Genomic DNA, 17,003 nt, shown 5'->3' on the forward strand with positions numbered 1-17,003 from the left:
TATGATGAAAAAGCACAATTCAAACAATGAAACAAATTTAACTCGGATGGCACAGCTTATAGTGGCTCCATGTTGGCAAAAAACGAGTGGAATTGGCAGAGAACATGCCTATTGGGGTGGTTTTAGCAAAAGAATCGATTGGGAGATGGGCATTTGAAAAAGAATCTTAGGTTGGAGTTTCAATATCTAAGTAGTATATGTGGTGCTTATAGTATTTTTTTGTAAAAACAGTTATCCCAATGCATAGCATGCCTTGGTTGCTAGAAAGCTTAGTTATACATGTATTTATGAACACGATATGTGTTCGCTACCTTTTGACTTCATGGTTAAACCATAGTCACAAAGATTCGGGGTCGATGGGGTTGAGGGACGGGGTCGAGGAACGGGATACGGTCCTTGTGAGAGGTTTTTACAAGGTGGGGACGAAAATGACCCTGCATTTCCAGGACCAGATCGGTGTTTCCGGGTCGAGGAACGGAACCCTCGACCCCGATTTCTGAGACTATGGGTTAAACTAGGATGGCCGCTTTGAAACAAAAAATTACTACAAGGATCAAATAAAATTAGATCTATGCATATATAATCCAAGATCTGAGCATGATGGGTGGATGGATGGACAATCCCCTCCCAGACTCCTCCCATTTTAATCCATTTCTGTTAAATGGAGGCCAACAATGGATTTCACTATTTTGGGCTATAGAACCAACTACAATGATGAGGTTACGATCTTAACACAATTCAATTCTTCTCAGATCTGGAGCCAGCCACAACATAGTGGAGCAGTCCCAAACACCCTTAGTGAAAGAAAACCAAATTCGGAATTCATGAGCATGTTACATATGGATTTCCATCTAAGAAACCGCACCAGGATGAGCTTAACATGAATCAGTTCTTCTCAGATCTGGCCGTAGTTATAACATAGAGAATTTAGCCAAAGGGAATACAATTTAAAAGGCATGAACATGGTACAGAGATGCCCACCAAAGAAATCACACCAACAAACATGATATAAGAAAAACAGAAAACAGCCGTCAAAGATGCTTGGTTTAAATGTAAATAAATATAACAAAGGTCAATGCAAAGAGAACTCGGATCTAAACACTTGAGCAACATGGAAGAGGGAGATACGGGAAAAACCTGTTCAGTAATTATATCAAAGTCATGGAGGGCCTTGTGCCACCGCCTCTCCTCCTCGTCGAGTATCGGTTCCACCTTGTTCTTTCCTTTCTCCATTTCACTTGGTAGAAAAACAAATAAGCAACTTGGTGCTTATGAGATCAAAGAAGAACCAAACATGCCCTATATAAACAAGTGACTGGGACAACCTTTTTAAGTACTAACCACAAAGTCACACGAGACACGACCAACACCCGACTTTCAGACAAACAGACATGAGCTGTGATCCTTATCTCTTTCTCCGGTTTGTTAGTTTCAGTTACAGCAGCGAATCCCGCTAAAGTATGTTAGAGAATAGATGGCATCATTGTAGCTATAAGCAGCGACCATTGTATTTATTGTCTTTGGACGTGAGTATATACACATATACCAGTTTTCTTAAAAACTATAGATTATGCTAATATGGAAACCTTAGTGACATTGTTCATACCTTAGTGACATTGTTTATAAAACCAGCTCGGCAAGAATCCCCTCTTCAAGATATGTACAAATAAAGTGCAATATTTTTGTGTAGAGATAGAAAGTAGATAGTATAAACCTTAGATCACTAATGAGCATGGTAATCTCTCTGATCTCACCCAAATTGATGAAGGATATTGATATGTAAATATGTAATTGATACTCTGATACTCTTTTCAATTGCACTATTATTATATCCTATTTGATGTGTCCTTATCTCCATATGTTGCATTTTCATGTTGTTGATGCACACATTTTATCTACATATGTTACATGTTCATGTGTTCTAACTATATTCTCGAAGCAAGGTTAGATGCAAAAATAGTGATTCGTCTACTGTTGTATGAATATTGATATATATAGTATGTGTTAAATTAAGGTTGATTACCTTATCCCCATGATAAAAGAGAGAATAAAGGTCAATCGACTAGGTAACTACTATGATAGTGTTAGTTCCACTTAAGTACACCAATGGATCAATTGTAGCATTTTCCCTCAAAGTATTCCTCCAAGATTTTATCAATCCATGAAACAAGTGGCTTGTGATTAGCTATACACTGATTCCACTAAGCTGAACCAATCAACTATAGAGTATTGAATGAAAACAAAACCTATACTATAGGTCAAAGTCTATCGATTTCAAATATACATGGATGGAACGGTCACGGATCTAGGATCACTTGCATGAGCTTTCACCACACAACCGGAACTGATCTTAAAGGTATCAAAATGTTGTGCATGACCCCCCCCCCCCACCCACCCACCCAAGCCAAATATTTGTTCTAAACATATTTGTTTTGAAATTTTTTTTGAATATTTTATTTTGTTCTTATAACACTTTTTTATTTTTATTGAAACCTTTTAATTTCTTATTTAGAATGAACTTTTAGTGGTAAAAATGTTCCAACTATAAAATTAATCACATATATTCGATGGTAATATAAATTTTAACACATTAAATATTATGGTCAATCAGAATTTTATTTTTGAACACTAGTTTGTAACTTATGCTCTTTTTCGAATTTAAATTGCAACTGTTAATCTGTGTACATTTCTTTTAATTTTTTTTCCAGCCCATGAGCCTGCGCAACAGTTGGCCGGCCACCAAACCTTACAATTAGACCCCCTCTTACATGTGCGGGCCACATTATCTGCCTTGCCTGGAAGTTGGATTGGATCATGGCCTGTTGGTGGGGAGTGCCCTCCGGAGGGGAGAAGCACTACAACAACCTCTAACGAAGCACCAAAGGAACCCGAGCACGCGAGATCATCTTCGGAACAGAGAGCAATGCCAATAATTCTGTATTCAATGTCCAATCCACCACAGTTACAAGGATATTTATAGGAGTCGGCTCACCTGCCCCTTCGAAAATTACATCTGAACACCCGTCAACGGCTATATTCTAGGAATATTCTAGAGGTAAATGGTAAATTTCTATCTATGCCTCCTTTACAACTCACCACCCTCTCCTACTTCTTCGCTCTTTTGTGCACGATCCACACATGGTCTTCAGCTCACCTTCGTTATCGCTTCTTCCCGGCAATTTCTCTCCAGGAAACTGCCATCCAGGTGTTTAGCCTTCGCATCCCTTCGGCCGCCCTTCGGAAAATGGGCTTCGCCTGGGGACCCAAGACCCTTGTCTTCGTCGCTCTGGAGGTGGAGCTTGGTCTTCCTCTTGCCTTCAGCCTTCATACAAAGGTGGCATCCTCAACATGTTCCAGGCCGGGTGAATCGCCGAAAATATTAGGAGTCACACGTGTGACTGGTAATAAAATCATCACACAAGGTGGAATATTTTTTTTATATTGTTGGAATTGTTTGAGCAACTAAAAGAAATTGTTTCGGTTAAAAAAATGTTCCACAAAAAAAATCATCCAAGTGTGATCTTGTTCCGAAGATTTTGTCGCAAGGAACATAGTGGTGCAGTCGGATTTTGATTTGGGTATGCAGTTTTAGAAAATATGACAGTGTGACACTTTAATTGACTCCTCCATCGCCGGTGACTCCTAACTACTAGTCACACGGGTGAATTGCGACCTTGAGGGTAGAGCGTGACACGGGAGCTGATCGAGGACAAACTGAAGCCTAAAGATTGAAGCGGATCAGATTCATATGGAATCAGATCCGAATAGCACCTTTTACCACATTTTAGTTCGAATACTGGATTCGGATATTTTCGAATACGAATGCAAAACAGATGACTCGGATTTGGATTCAGATATTTAATAGATATATAAGATAACATTTAGTTATTTTCTTTATTTAAAGTTTTATAATACAAAATAAAGATAATTAGTCCAAACTAGCTTATTTATCAACTGATATTTTAACAAATATATTAAAAATTAAATAAAAATATAAAAATAGTTACATTCATAAATAGATGAAAACAAGATTATTTAAAGAACCTTTATTACAAAAATTAATAACATTGATTATGAGAAATGAATATTACTTTTTGAACAATTTCAATGAAAACGGATATGGAGGATATTGCCGGACATTGTCGAATATGGATATGGAATTGGATAGAAAAAATCGATGAAAATCGGATTCGGATGTATTACTTTACTATCCTATTAAATTTGAATATGAATATCCATATCTGCATTAATATTTAAGCGGATACAGATAATATTCCAGATTCGCATTCATGTCCTCGTGTTGGCGGTGGTGAACCCGTTGGCGAGCGGATGGATTTTTCCTTGGTGCTGCCGCGACGTGTGAAAAGCTGGGCGTCGTCGTGTTGTTCCTGCGGGCCACTCGACTAGTGCCACAGCCCGCTACTGCCGCCTAGGGGTGGTAAAGGGCCCAACATTTTGAACTAGAAAATCTAAGGATCGGGCCCTAAAAGGGCCGGGCTCTAAACATATGTATTTTTGAACTAAAAATTTTAAGGGTTTTATTGGGCTGTGAAGAGGCCATTAGGGTCATGTCCCATTATCACCCCTACTGCCGCCTGCCAGGACCACGACGGCCGGCAATGCCATGGATCGATTCAGATCCCACTTTGTTGTGGAGTCAGAATGTTCTTCGGTTTCTGTCTGTTCAGCGAAGATCACACAGATGAACGGACTGAAACAGACATATGACTGGCGGACGGAGTGCCGTGTTGGTGTCTGTTATTGTACTATAACATTACGCGCGCTTTGCGCACTTTATCATGATGCCACAATAATAATAAATCTATATATATTTCAATAAAGATTAAATAATACATAGAAATTTATATTGATACAGATCATTAACATTTTGACATTTACAACCACCGTGTTCGGCTGGTGGAGGCTGCTCTAGCCCTACAGTATTTCCATCTCCCACAACTCTAGCTCCAGCCTCCAGCCACCAGCCAGGCAACAGTGTTTTTCTCTCACACAACTCCAGCTCCAGCCTCCAGCTCCAGCCTGCCGAACGGGGTGAACATCATTAAGGATGATAGAATAGCCGGATATTCATATATTTGTCCAGAAAATAAAATATGACACTGGACCTGTGGTGTTAGCTATATCCATCAGTTGGTAATTCAAGCTTACGTATATCTCCATCCTTTGCCATCAGCACAACTGCACAAGCAAAGATGTGCAACAACAAATGATATGTAATTTAGCATGTAGAACAAGTCAGGGCATCAAGAAGAATTAATAAGAGAAAATTCCCTATGTAACATCCAAAAAACTTTCTCTTCCTCATTTCTTCCCTATATGTGCACTTACGAAAATTTTCTTCCCTATATAGCACTTCCGTCCATTCTATCAGTATGTACCGTTAACTTGGATGTGGGTCCACTATTGAAAGACAAAAATACCCCCGGCCCCTGCCTTTGCTTCTAGTAATCTAGAACCTGGACGGCAGCCCCTCTCTCCCGTGACCTTTTTCCTGCCCACTGTCGCCAAGCCTCCAGCTCCCCACTCCCGGTTCCATCACTTCCCAGGCACAAAGCCGCCGCCCATGGCCGGCACTGGCGGCGCTGCTGTTGGCCAGCCCCTAGGAAGCCAGTGCGGGCAGCCCCTGGGCCCTGGCCGACGCGGACGGCCAGGCCTCTAGCGGCACCATGCAGCAATGGCGTAGACTTGAGAGCACGGAGCCTGGCCTGCTGCTTTATTTACATCTTTCTCAATTCTCCCTCGAGACCCTCACGAGCTACCAGGCCTCTCCTTGAGATGAATTTGGCGCCAAAGCAAAACCTAGGATGATGGAAACCAAAGAGGGGCAAAAAGGTATTTTTCACCTTAGAGCTAACACCATAAGTACCCAGACTAACGGAAGTCCTAGATAGGGAAGAAAATTGTCATCGGAGCACAGATAGGGAAGTTTTGAAGTTTGGATGCTAAATAAGAAAGAGCAAATTTTTTTGGGGCTACATAGAAATTTTCTCAATAAATAAAGGCAAAATAGCTATTTTGGTCTTCAACTTTCTCCAAGGGTCAAGTTGTTCCCTCAACTTTCAAAAAAACCAATTTAATCCCTCAACTTTTGTTTTTAGGTCAAATTTGTCCTTATATTGTTGTGATGCTCCATAATACTATGAGATAGATGCGAAAAGTCATTTTTACCCTTAGCTCCTTCTCATACTCAATTTCTATTATTGTACAGATGTAATTAATCAATAATAGGTCACAATAGGTCTATTATTCTGTTCGCTGATTTGATTTCTCTCGTATTTGTTGAAATACCCTTTTGTATTTAATTTAGTCTACATCATATAAGAATATCATGCATATATTTGATTAACTTGTTGCACTATTGCTAAACATGCAAATGTGAATGAGAGAAAATAGCCAGGGTAAAGATGACCTTTTAGCATTAGTCTCATAATATTATGGAGCATTACATTAGTATAAAGACAAATTTGATCTAAAAATAAAAGTTGAGGGACCAAATTGATTTTTTTGAAAGTTGAGGGACCAACTTGACCCTTGAAGCAAAGTTGAAGGACCGAAGTGCCTATTTTGCCATAAATAAAAAGCATGTTAATAACAAATTTTGAAGGGAAGGTGAATCTAAAAAGCAAACATATATCTAGAGCATGTTATGGAATTAAGGAAAGTAACCTGGAATCCCATATTTCTTCAGGTCGTTGCTAATTCATAATTTGATTCTATAGAAGGTATCAGGGTTCATTAAATTTAGATTTACAATCAGCAATGATGATGTAATTTAGATTCGATTTAGGATACTAAACTATTGGCTCCATACTTCAGTTGCTACAAATCAAGCTAAGTAGAAATTACTATATTTGGATTGTGTACAGAGTATTCACGCTGCTAGAAAACCGGTCATTAGTACCGGGCGGGAACGCCCGATTAATACCGATTCCACGTCCGGTACCGCCTGGTCGGTATTAAGTACGCCGGCACTTATTACCGGTCAGGCCGCCCAGTACTGAAAGACATATTTAGTACGGGTTGGTAATACCAACAGGTACTAAATTATCTGCCACGCAGCAGCACCTAGTAAGACCACAGTGCTATGTGCTTTTTTGTTTGTTTGTTTGATTACCCTTCAGTTCTTTTCTTTTTCAGTTTCAATTAATTCGTATTCGTGGACATTTGTGTATTTGTATTCATATCTAGCATTCATATTCGTATCTAGCATACAAAATACTACATTTATCATATTTATATACACTTGAAATATTAAAATTACTTCTAATATATGGTAACACACTTGGAATTCATAAAATATTTACAAGTTGCCATGTACATAAGTTTTTTCTGATAAATTTGTACAAAATACTAGATGTCCTCTTCATCGCTTCTGTTTCGATCCAGTTGACCCACACTTATCCTAGGATATGCATAAAATTCTTCATTTGAATTTATGATCTCATCTAGTAGGAATTCACAAATTGATTCTTGAATTGCTTTGATTCTTTCTGGTTCGATGAGGCGGTCTTTCAGAGTTGAAATCTATCAAGTGCAAACACCAATATTTTCAATTAATACCTAGATGAAATTAAATGCAAGAAATTATTATCAATGTTGTTATACGTACATGAAATTTATGTGGTGTCATCGACTTGTGGGTGCAAAAGAAATGCATGTGCCCACATACATAGTAGCCACATAGATTGTTTACTTGCTCCTGTCTCAAACACTATATATAGATGGGTTATGAAATATTCATGTTGTTTAAATAAATGACAGTAGACGTGCGATATGTATTCGTACCGAAAAGTTAAGGTTGAATTCAAGATCGCGTGGTGTTGATGTGATTCCTATATGTTTTTTGATGAAGCGAGTCCATATCTTTTGCATGATGTTTATGAGGTCTTGATATTTTTCTTTTGCTTCCTCAAAGAATCGTACACCACCACTCGGCATCGATCGATCTCGATACATAGCAGGATCCAGTGGAAGCTGTTTCATACACATATATATAGGAAAAAATGTTGGATATATAATAGTTATTGATACACATATATATATATATAGACAAATGATGAAAAAAAAGCAAAGAAATCACTCGAAGTTGTACGGATTTACATAATGAAGGGTCTAGAAAGAATTGTAACATAGCAGGCATGATGATAAGCACCGAATTGGTTCGGCGAAGGGTGGCCCGATCTTCACGACAGTAGGTTTTGGTAACGGAGATAACTTGCTGAAAAAAAATTCAGCGGGGTAAAAGGCTTTACTCCTGGCCAAGGTTGGATGCGACCAAGCGACGGGGAGAGAGACACCGAAACCGCGAAGACTTCGACTCGATCTCCGAACGACTGCAGAACCACAACCGGAGCTAATCCACACAAGACGGGGCAGCCGTACTGGAACCCGCAGAGCACGAATTAGTGGATCTCAGAGAGATCTCTCCACAAGTTCAAGAAGAACAAGGAAGAACAAGGGTTGAGTAAGACACTCAAGCAGCTCGGCTGCAAATATCACTGGAATAATCTTAATTCATCAAAAGTTGTTCTTGGCTTACAAATAAGGGGGTATTTATACTAATAACTAGTCTCTAAAAATAGATGTGAACTGAAAGAGCTACGTGGGAAGGTGGAAGGCCAACTGGTTTGATCATTCATGCAGTGGTCGTCAATCTCCCGCATGTCTTCTGGCCTTTTGAGTGGTCTTCAATGTTTTAATCATAACTCCACCTAGGAACATCCAAAAGACGCGGGACCAGATGCGTTGGAAAGCTAATTTGATAACCTTTCACACCATGTGTAGCATGCTTCACGAAATATTGTAGAGCGATGCAGTTTCTCACGGAAACTTGGATATCAGGCTGACTATTGATCTTCTGAACAGTCTGCACCAAAAGCACTCGGCTGCCAAGCTGGGAGCTCTAAAGCACTCGGCACTTAGTGGCATTAGAAAGTCAACTTCAACACCTTTCCAACAAGTACTCATGGACCTTCACAGCTTCTATGAATCAAGAGATATGACTGTTTCTTCATGACAGTTCTGCCAGGCCGAACTGGTTCGACGTAGTTCTCCTCTCTGGTTCAGTCTCGGCATGTCCTTGTCATCCGCCTTGGTGAACCTGAGTAATAGCAACATGCACGATTTAGGAAGTATATAATTCTCATTAATAAATGGAATTTCACAAAGTAGCGCGTGCACCTCTTGTTGTAGCTGTTTAGCTCGGCTACGAGTAATTGGTCCATCGAAGACATGAGCTGGTGCAGCTTGACTTGATGATTGTTCCATCTTGCTTGATGTAGTCGGTATACTTGATGGTGTGGTCGGCGTGGGCATATCACATGATGTGACTAATGCCCCAATAGCAACACTAATTCGTTTACATTTCAGACTTGCTGGTAAATACCTGTGATCTACAATGCAAAATCACATCAACTCTCTACAATCATTCTAAAATTTTCTACTATCCACATACTCATCTCATTCGGAAAACCTGAATAAATCATAGAGCTGCAATGCAAAATATACTCATACTCACTATTTCTAATCTCTAATTATTTTGACACTCTTCAGTTTGAGGCGAACACTTTTCGTCCCAGGCCGGCGCCATGGGATGCAATCATGGTTCAGACACTTTGTTTCAGGCTCAATATCCAAAAACCATCTAGAGGGAAAAAAATTATTTCAGAAAATGCATGTCGTTAACTTCGGTCCTGCAGTGATGATACTGCCTTTCGGGAGCCAACATGATATCTGTGACATGGTGCAGTACAAGGACGTCACGGATCGGCTGGTCGCAGCATCAACATTTATGGTTGATGCAGACGCAGCACTTGGCACAGGCAGCGTGGTCGTTGATATGGTTTCCGTGCAACAACAGCCACGCTACCCGCGCCAAGTGATGTGTCCTCATCAACCATAAATGTTGGTGTTGTGACCTGCCGATCGACGACGTCCTTATAGCCAATCGTATCGCAAATATCATGTAGGCCCCAAAAGGCAATGCCATCACCGCTGGGTCGAGATTAACGACGTATATTTGTTCCAAAATAAAGATATTTTTACTTCTAAATGGTTTCAATGTGAACCTGAATAAATACATCATTAGAGTGTTAAAATAATCCATTAGCAATACAAAATAAATACCAAATATAAATTTTTATTTCACCTTTAAATATCTATTGAATGTGACAATTCAAATTGACCTAAACATTCATATTGCAATTTATGTATATTGCAATTTATCTATAGTATACATGTATAAAACAAAAATCTACATACTAAAAGCATACTATAACTACCAAACTAACCATATCACTTGAAAAAAATCTTTATAAATTACCCACATTCAACCTAGCCAATAAAGCTTCTCTCAAATTCAAGTTATCTGTTCTATATATCTCAAATCAATGCATAAATCAAAGAAATCATGCTCAGTCTCACTATTTCTAAAAATCACAAATTTCTCTAACCATGGAGCATAAAACGAAGCATGAAGACAATCAATGAAGAGAGAATGAAATTGCAAACCTTTGGCGCACTTGGATGAGTGAAACCCTCACAAAAAAAATGGCGGCACCTCCTCTAAGGTAAAGAAGAACATGAGCTCGAGCTGCTCTGAGTGAAATGGCTGGCTCGGGCTCGAGGGAGAAGAAGCCCCCCGATACATAGTACACGCATTAGTACCAGCTGGTGGCTCCTGCCGGTACTAAATGGTCGCTAGCTGTTGCGCGCGGGCGTCTATGGCGCACTTTAGTGCCGGCTGGTGGCTCCAGCAGGTACTAAATAGCTCCCAAGGGCACTATTACTTTGGCCTGGTACTAAATGCAAGAGTTAGTACGGGCTGAAACTGAGCCCGATAGTAACGGTCGCGGACGAGTGTCAAATTAGATCTCAGAGAATATTTATAGCGGAATATCAATATTCAGAAGAACCCTCGCCCATCTGAAAGCACTTTTGGACTACGATGAAAACAAAGCAAGTGAATCATCCCACCTTGATTTTCACATAGTCTAATTGCAATTTGTAAAAAAAAAATTGAGATGGTAGCTAAGAATAATGTCAGAGAAATTTCCTTGCAAGGACTTAGTTTCAGACCACCTTTACAACCTGAATTCTAAAACAAAAGTTGTAGTGGCTCGGAATAAATCATAAGGATCGATACAAAAAAGAGATAGAATAAACTGAAACCAGATAAATGAAACATTTAAAAGTAGCCAAAGGGCCAAATTGATCGAAACTCTTTCCCCTCGGATGCCTCATTTGTACTTTGTACGCAAGCAAATGAAGTGCTCTGCAGAAAAAGTGATAAAGCATTGGATAAATGCTAATTAGCAAGAGCCCAGCAATTTCATCATGGATAACACAAAGACATAGGCAACATCACTGATAATGTTTTCTTATTGCAAGGGAGAGGTATATTTTAGAGAAAAAGCATGAACCTAGCTTGTTAAGTTACCCGATGTGGCCACGTAGGCCATTAGTAGCAGGTGCCATTTCAAAACAAATATCAGCATTAAGTCCTTTTAATTTGCAACATTGTTATTTAAAAAGGTTGGTCTTTTCTGGAACTCCTACACACTGCAAAGTTTAGAAGAGTCTCAGTATAATACGCTCATTTTCTTATCTGAACAAATCAGAGACAATGTGGTTGATTAAGCATTTCTTATATATAGTACACCAAAGCAAATGAATTTAAAATCTCAGAGAGTGTAGTACACAAAGTCAGTAAACAAGTACTAAGTATAGTATTAGTGCACTTTTGTTTCAGAATTGGAAAAGTAAAGATGTGTTGCATACAACCATGCCACTATGTATGACCTCAGTCTAGCATTCAAACAGGAACGATATCGCAATGTTTTTTTTCTAAAAGAGTAAATTGCAACCCAGGTTTCCAAACTTGTTCCGAGATTTCACCTGGGTCCCTAAACTCTCAAATCGTACACCTGGTTCCCTAAACTTTGTTAAGTGTTCCATACGAGATCCCAATTGCGCCACGCAAGCGTCTGAAGCCGATGTGGCATGCCTCGTGGCACCGCTGTGGCAAACATTTAACCCTCCAGAGTTCCATCTTCCCCCATCTAATCCTCTCTCTCCACCCTCTCAAACTCCGAACAAAGGTAGAGGGAACTGAGCCGCACCTCTTGGTGGCTGGGATTGGCTTCGAAGCAGCCGGAGGTGAGCTGCCCGCGGCGAGGGGCGGCCGGCGGCGGCTCTGTTCCGGGCCGGCGGCGCTCCGGTGAATTGTAGGCGGAGAGTCCGGGCCGATGAGCACCAGCGGGACGCTGGGATACCATTCCTGGGTTCGGATTGGAGGGATAAGGACTGGAAGAGGGGGTTCCACGGCGAGGCCGAGCTCGCCGGAGCGGATGAAGGAGGCGGCGGTTGCTGGGCGATTTCGGTGAGGGGCGGCCTCTTCAAGGCCATCGTCGTGGCCGCGGACGGCCGCATCTTCACGGGCCACCAGGACGCCGTGTCGTGCCTCAGCCTCGACGAGCCCGCGGGGCTGTTCTACTCCAGCTCCTGGGACGGGACCTTGAAGGTGTGGCGCGTCGCGGTCTCGCGCTGCCTCGAGTCCGTGCCCGCGCACGACGACGCCTGCGGTGAGGCCTCGACGGAGAGCCGAGGCTCGACGGCGTCCTGGTGGGCCACCGGATGGCCGTGATGTGCCTCGCCGTGTCCGGGAGCGTCATCGCGAGCGGGTCCGCTGACGACGACGTCGGCCGGTGCCGGCACGCCTGCCTCGCCGTGCTCGCCGGGCACACAGGCCACGTGAAGTGCGTCACGGTGGCTGTCGCGAAGAACGACGAGGACCGGCCGTCCCTGCTTCCTCGACGCTCGCGCACGCCCCTGACGAGCCACGGCCGAGCAGAGCCTGCGCAGCACATCACCGAGCCACCGGCCACCACCGAGCCGCCGCCGCCACCGGCCACCACCGGCCGCCGGGCACCGCGACCACCCCTCCCGCCCTCGCTCGGCCTATAAATAGGCCTCCTCCGCAGCCTTCCCCCTCCACGAACTCGCCCACTACCATGCAGCCCCCTCCCCGGCCCTCTAGCGCCGCCACCAGAGCCGCCGCCGGCCACCTCTGCCCACCGCCATGGAGCCGCCTCCTCACGCCGCCCCAGCTCGTGGTGAGGAGGGGAATCGATTCCCCGCTGCCCTCTCTCCCTTATCCCCCTAGTTCCGGCCGCCATCGCGCCCGAGGGCCGCCGGCCCCAAGGCCGCCGGCGCCCCCTGCCGTGCGCCTGAGAAGAGCAGAGGAGGCAGGGGCTTAGTTGGAGAAGAAAAAAGAGGTGGGGGTTAAGTGAGAAAGAGAGGGGGTTAGGGTGGGGGAAGAAAAAAAATTTAGGGGTTTTTTGCAAATATTCGTCATCGTGGCGCCACGTGGCATGCCACGTCAGTTTTGGATGCATGCGTGGCACATTTGGGACCTAGGATGAACCACTTAAAGGACTTTAGGGACCCAATTAGATGTTTTGAGAGTTTATGGATCTAAGCGGAACGCCACTACAAAGTTTGGGGACCTGGGGTGCAATTTACTCTTTCTAAAATAACATTCTACCAACTAATACTGCAGACCTATTTGAGGTTTGAACACCCCACTTCCTAAAGTCATCATGATGTGAGAGGGCACGCAACCAGAAATATTACATATTGCATTGTCGCATATCACCTCTTGCATTGGAGGAGCAATTTATCTTACTTATCAACCCAGCCTTATCCTATAAGAAGGCCACACTTGGATCACGGGATGTGTTCCATACTATTCCTGGATAGGAGACGCAAGAATTATCATCACCTTAGTGCCACCAGCACATGGATAAGAGATACAAAAAATTAAAAGTAGTGAAGCGTCCTCCGAGAACAAATTTCGTAGTAAACAAACTAACATTCAGTCTTAAGTCAAGAATAAATCTACCAACAATGTCCTATACTGTCTAAAATGTGGTCAAATTGGATGACTAAAGCACAATCATATATTATCAAAAATAACTCATCATATAAGGAATGCACATGCATCCAAAGAGGCAGAACTAAATGACAAAACCCAAAGACTATCAAATACATCATATAAGGAATGCACATGCATCCAAAGAGGCAGAACTAAATGACAAAACCCAAAGACTATCAAATATCCCTTTCTCCCCTTCTCCCCAACAGTTCCCAAGAAGGCGAAGAGGGGCGGAACCGTTTCTGGCGTCGATCCGCCCGATTCCCCTTGCTGGAGGCCGTTCCGGCAGCAGTACGGCAGGGGAATCAGGTGGATCGGCGGCCGGCGTAGGTTTTAGCTTCTAGTTTTAGGGTAGGGCTAGGTACCTAGGGTTGCCGGAGTGGGCGTCTCTGCATCCGTTCGTCTTCTGGTGGAGGTGGCTTCCGATGGTCTTCGGGGCTGTTGGAGGGCGGTGTCTACCTGGGCTGCGTGTCCAGCAGCGGCGTTGAAGACGGTGGGTTCGTCTGACTAACTTTTCTAGCAGTCAGTGTATCTCCTCTATCTTACTGTTGTTTTAGTTCTAGTCTATGCTCTTTTAGTCTAATTCACAAATTAAAACTCACAAATTACAAAGTTAGTGACCATCTGAGTATCTGACCATCAACATTATTTTAATATTTACTTTAAACAACATACTATATTGTATATGGGTCTGTTATATATAGTATCGATCCTGGAATATACAGCACGACTAGACTACGACTAGGACCGACTAGGCTCGACTAATCAAGCTCATTAGCGACTAATTGTCTCATCGGCCTTACGATTAGGTTCGATAATATGATTTGAAAACATTGTTGAGCTCATCTTCAAGATCTATTATACAGGGATGGCCCTTTTTCTTTTTCTTGCGCTGCTCCTTAGCTTGCTTGCCTCTTATTGGCCGCTCATTAGCATCATCATCTAAAGAGAAACATTTCCCCACACCCTCCTCTTCACAGAACTTTCTTTTGTCTGGCTCCACTTCTTCTAGGCGTTCCAAATAGGCATCCCATTTTGGTTCTTTACGATGAACGTCCCAGCAATGCTTAAACATAAATGGACCATCTTTTTCATGCTCTTTTTCATAAGATTTCATTGCCTTATCCTCAATATCTGCATCTGATTCACCACTAGCCCATAGAGCATTGGCCTCCTTCCAGCAACCACAAAACCATGCAACCCTTTTCTTAATTCTTGCAAAGTGATCCTTGATTTGCTTGATTTGCCTTACACGGTTTTTTGGGGTTGTGCTGTTGTAGATATCAGTGACACCTTTCCAGTACTAATCATTTTTCTTGTAGTTGGACTGGACAGGATCATTTGAGCTATTTATCCAAGCACTAACCTACAACATTACCAAAAGATGATTACTGCTTACTGGTGTGCTATTAATTCTACACATGGATGCTTACCAACAAAAAAAGTTAACATACCAATCTCAGATCCTCCAGTTTTGTCCATAGCATGCGTTTTTCAGTCCTACCACACTTGCCTCCATTGTCATCATCAGCAATATTGATTGCTTGCGATTTACTCCCATGCGTTTTTCAGGGCTTGCTGTGCTATTCATAAAAGTCATGAAACCACCAGGAGTGTAAGGATTTGGTCCCCTATAAAAAAACATAAATTAAAAATAATTTTTAAGGATTCACATCACCATTGACTTACCAGTTTCCATAACTACAGTGAATCTAGTACTTAATACATACAAGATGATTGTTGTACATGGCATATCAGTTCAAACTAGTAATTAGAATATTTATAAACTAGCAATTGCAAGAGATAAAATGTAATAGCTCAGAAAGATTCATGAGCAATGGATGATACATACCATGCCTGCACTTTTGAGTCATCATCATTCTCAGCCATAGCCTGAGAAGATGCAGAGGGAGGAGGCATCCATGAAGAGCCTTGAGGAGACGATCCCGCCAAAGCCTAGTTGCTGATGCCCGGCGCACCACCATGGTGCACTGGACGTTGACTGCGTAGGTGGAGTTGGAAACCAGGTGCCGAGTCCATACGGCAGGATGGGAAGAGGCTGCTGCGGTGGAATCTCCATGGGTGCCGGTGCAGATGTTCTCTTGATTTTTTAGAGAAAAGATGTTCTCTTGATTTTACCACCCATCAGGCAATGGCTCCATCGGCGGAGTTGCTGGTTAGGATTTGGGAAGTGAGAGCGTTGGGGGGGGGGGGGGGGGGGGGGGGGGGGCTTTTGTCCTTCAATTTGGCGCGCAACGCATTGATTTGGGAGGAGAGAAATCGATTTTGGTGCGAATCTGGTTGTGCTTCAACCCCTCTTAATCCATTCCTGGATCCGCCAATGGCGTGGAGCCAGATGCGATGGCATATGCAATGATGGTTGGGGCTGTGCAAGGATGGGATGGTGGAGGATGCAACAGAATTGTTCAAGGAGATGAGTAGCAAGTGTTATTTATGGACAGGATGGTGTACGTGTCACTTTATTGATGGGTATGTTTCCATTGGAAAGGTTGGGATGGATGTAGGGTGTTGAAGGACGTAATTGATGCTAGCCGTCGGGCTGATCTATCGATAACTCACTTATTAGTATTATTAGTGGTATGCATGGTATATGCAGGGAACATAAGGCTCATAAGATATTGAGCTACATACCTGAAGTTCTACGAGATTATCTTAGACATTATATTAGCCTCACAAATGGAAAAGCATGAATTATTGTAGCATTCTCTATCTAGATAATTCTTAGAAAAGTGTACTAGAAGTTTAAGATATGTGGCATGTTGAATACAGTTTCTTTTTCCATCATCTTAACATGTATTTTCTACTGAAATTTATAGTGACAATGTATTTATTATATTCTTATTATATTTCTTTAAAATTATTTTATTTTGTTCAAAAATTATGTGCCTGTAGCATCGTATGGGCCTTTATCTAGTTATAAAATATTAAGATCACAAATATTAAAACAGTGCCACTGTCATTACTCATCACAGAATTTTTTAGTTTTCACTGAATTTTATTTTTCAGTGTTGTAGTTTGCCATGGTACT

General features: G+C 42.2%; 1 long non-coding RNA gene across 1 annotated transcript; it reads right to left on the reverse strand.

Moving 5' to 3' along the window:
* Window positions 1–15,053: 15,053 nt before the first annotated feature.
* Window positions 15,054–16,058, reverse strand: LOC120670123. Its single transcript, XR_005673061.1, has 3 exons — window positions 15,807–16,058; window positions 15,409–15,585; window positions 15,054–15,320 (listed from the first exon to the last, which is right to left on the reverse strand). It is a non-coding gene; the product is annotated as an uncharacterized LOC120670123 (long non-coding RNA).
* Between the last annotated feature and the right edge of the window lie 945 nt (window positions 16,059–17,003).

This window comes from Panicum virgatum, chromosome 4N (genome assembly GCF_016808335.1).
Source record: "Panicum virgatum strain AP13 chromosome 4N, P.virgatum_v5, whole genome shotgun sequence".
Lineage (NCBI taxonomy): Eukaryota > Viridiplantae > Streptophyta > Magnoliopsida > Poales > Poaceae > Panicum > Panicum virgatum.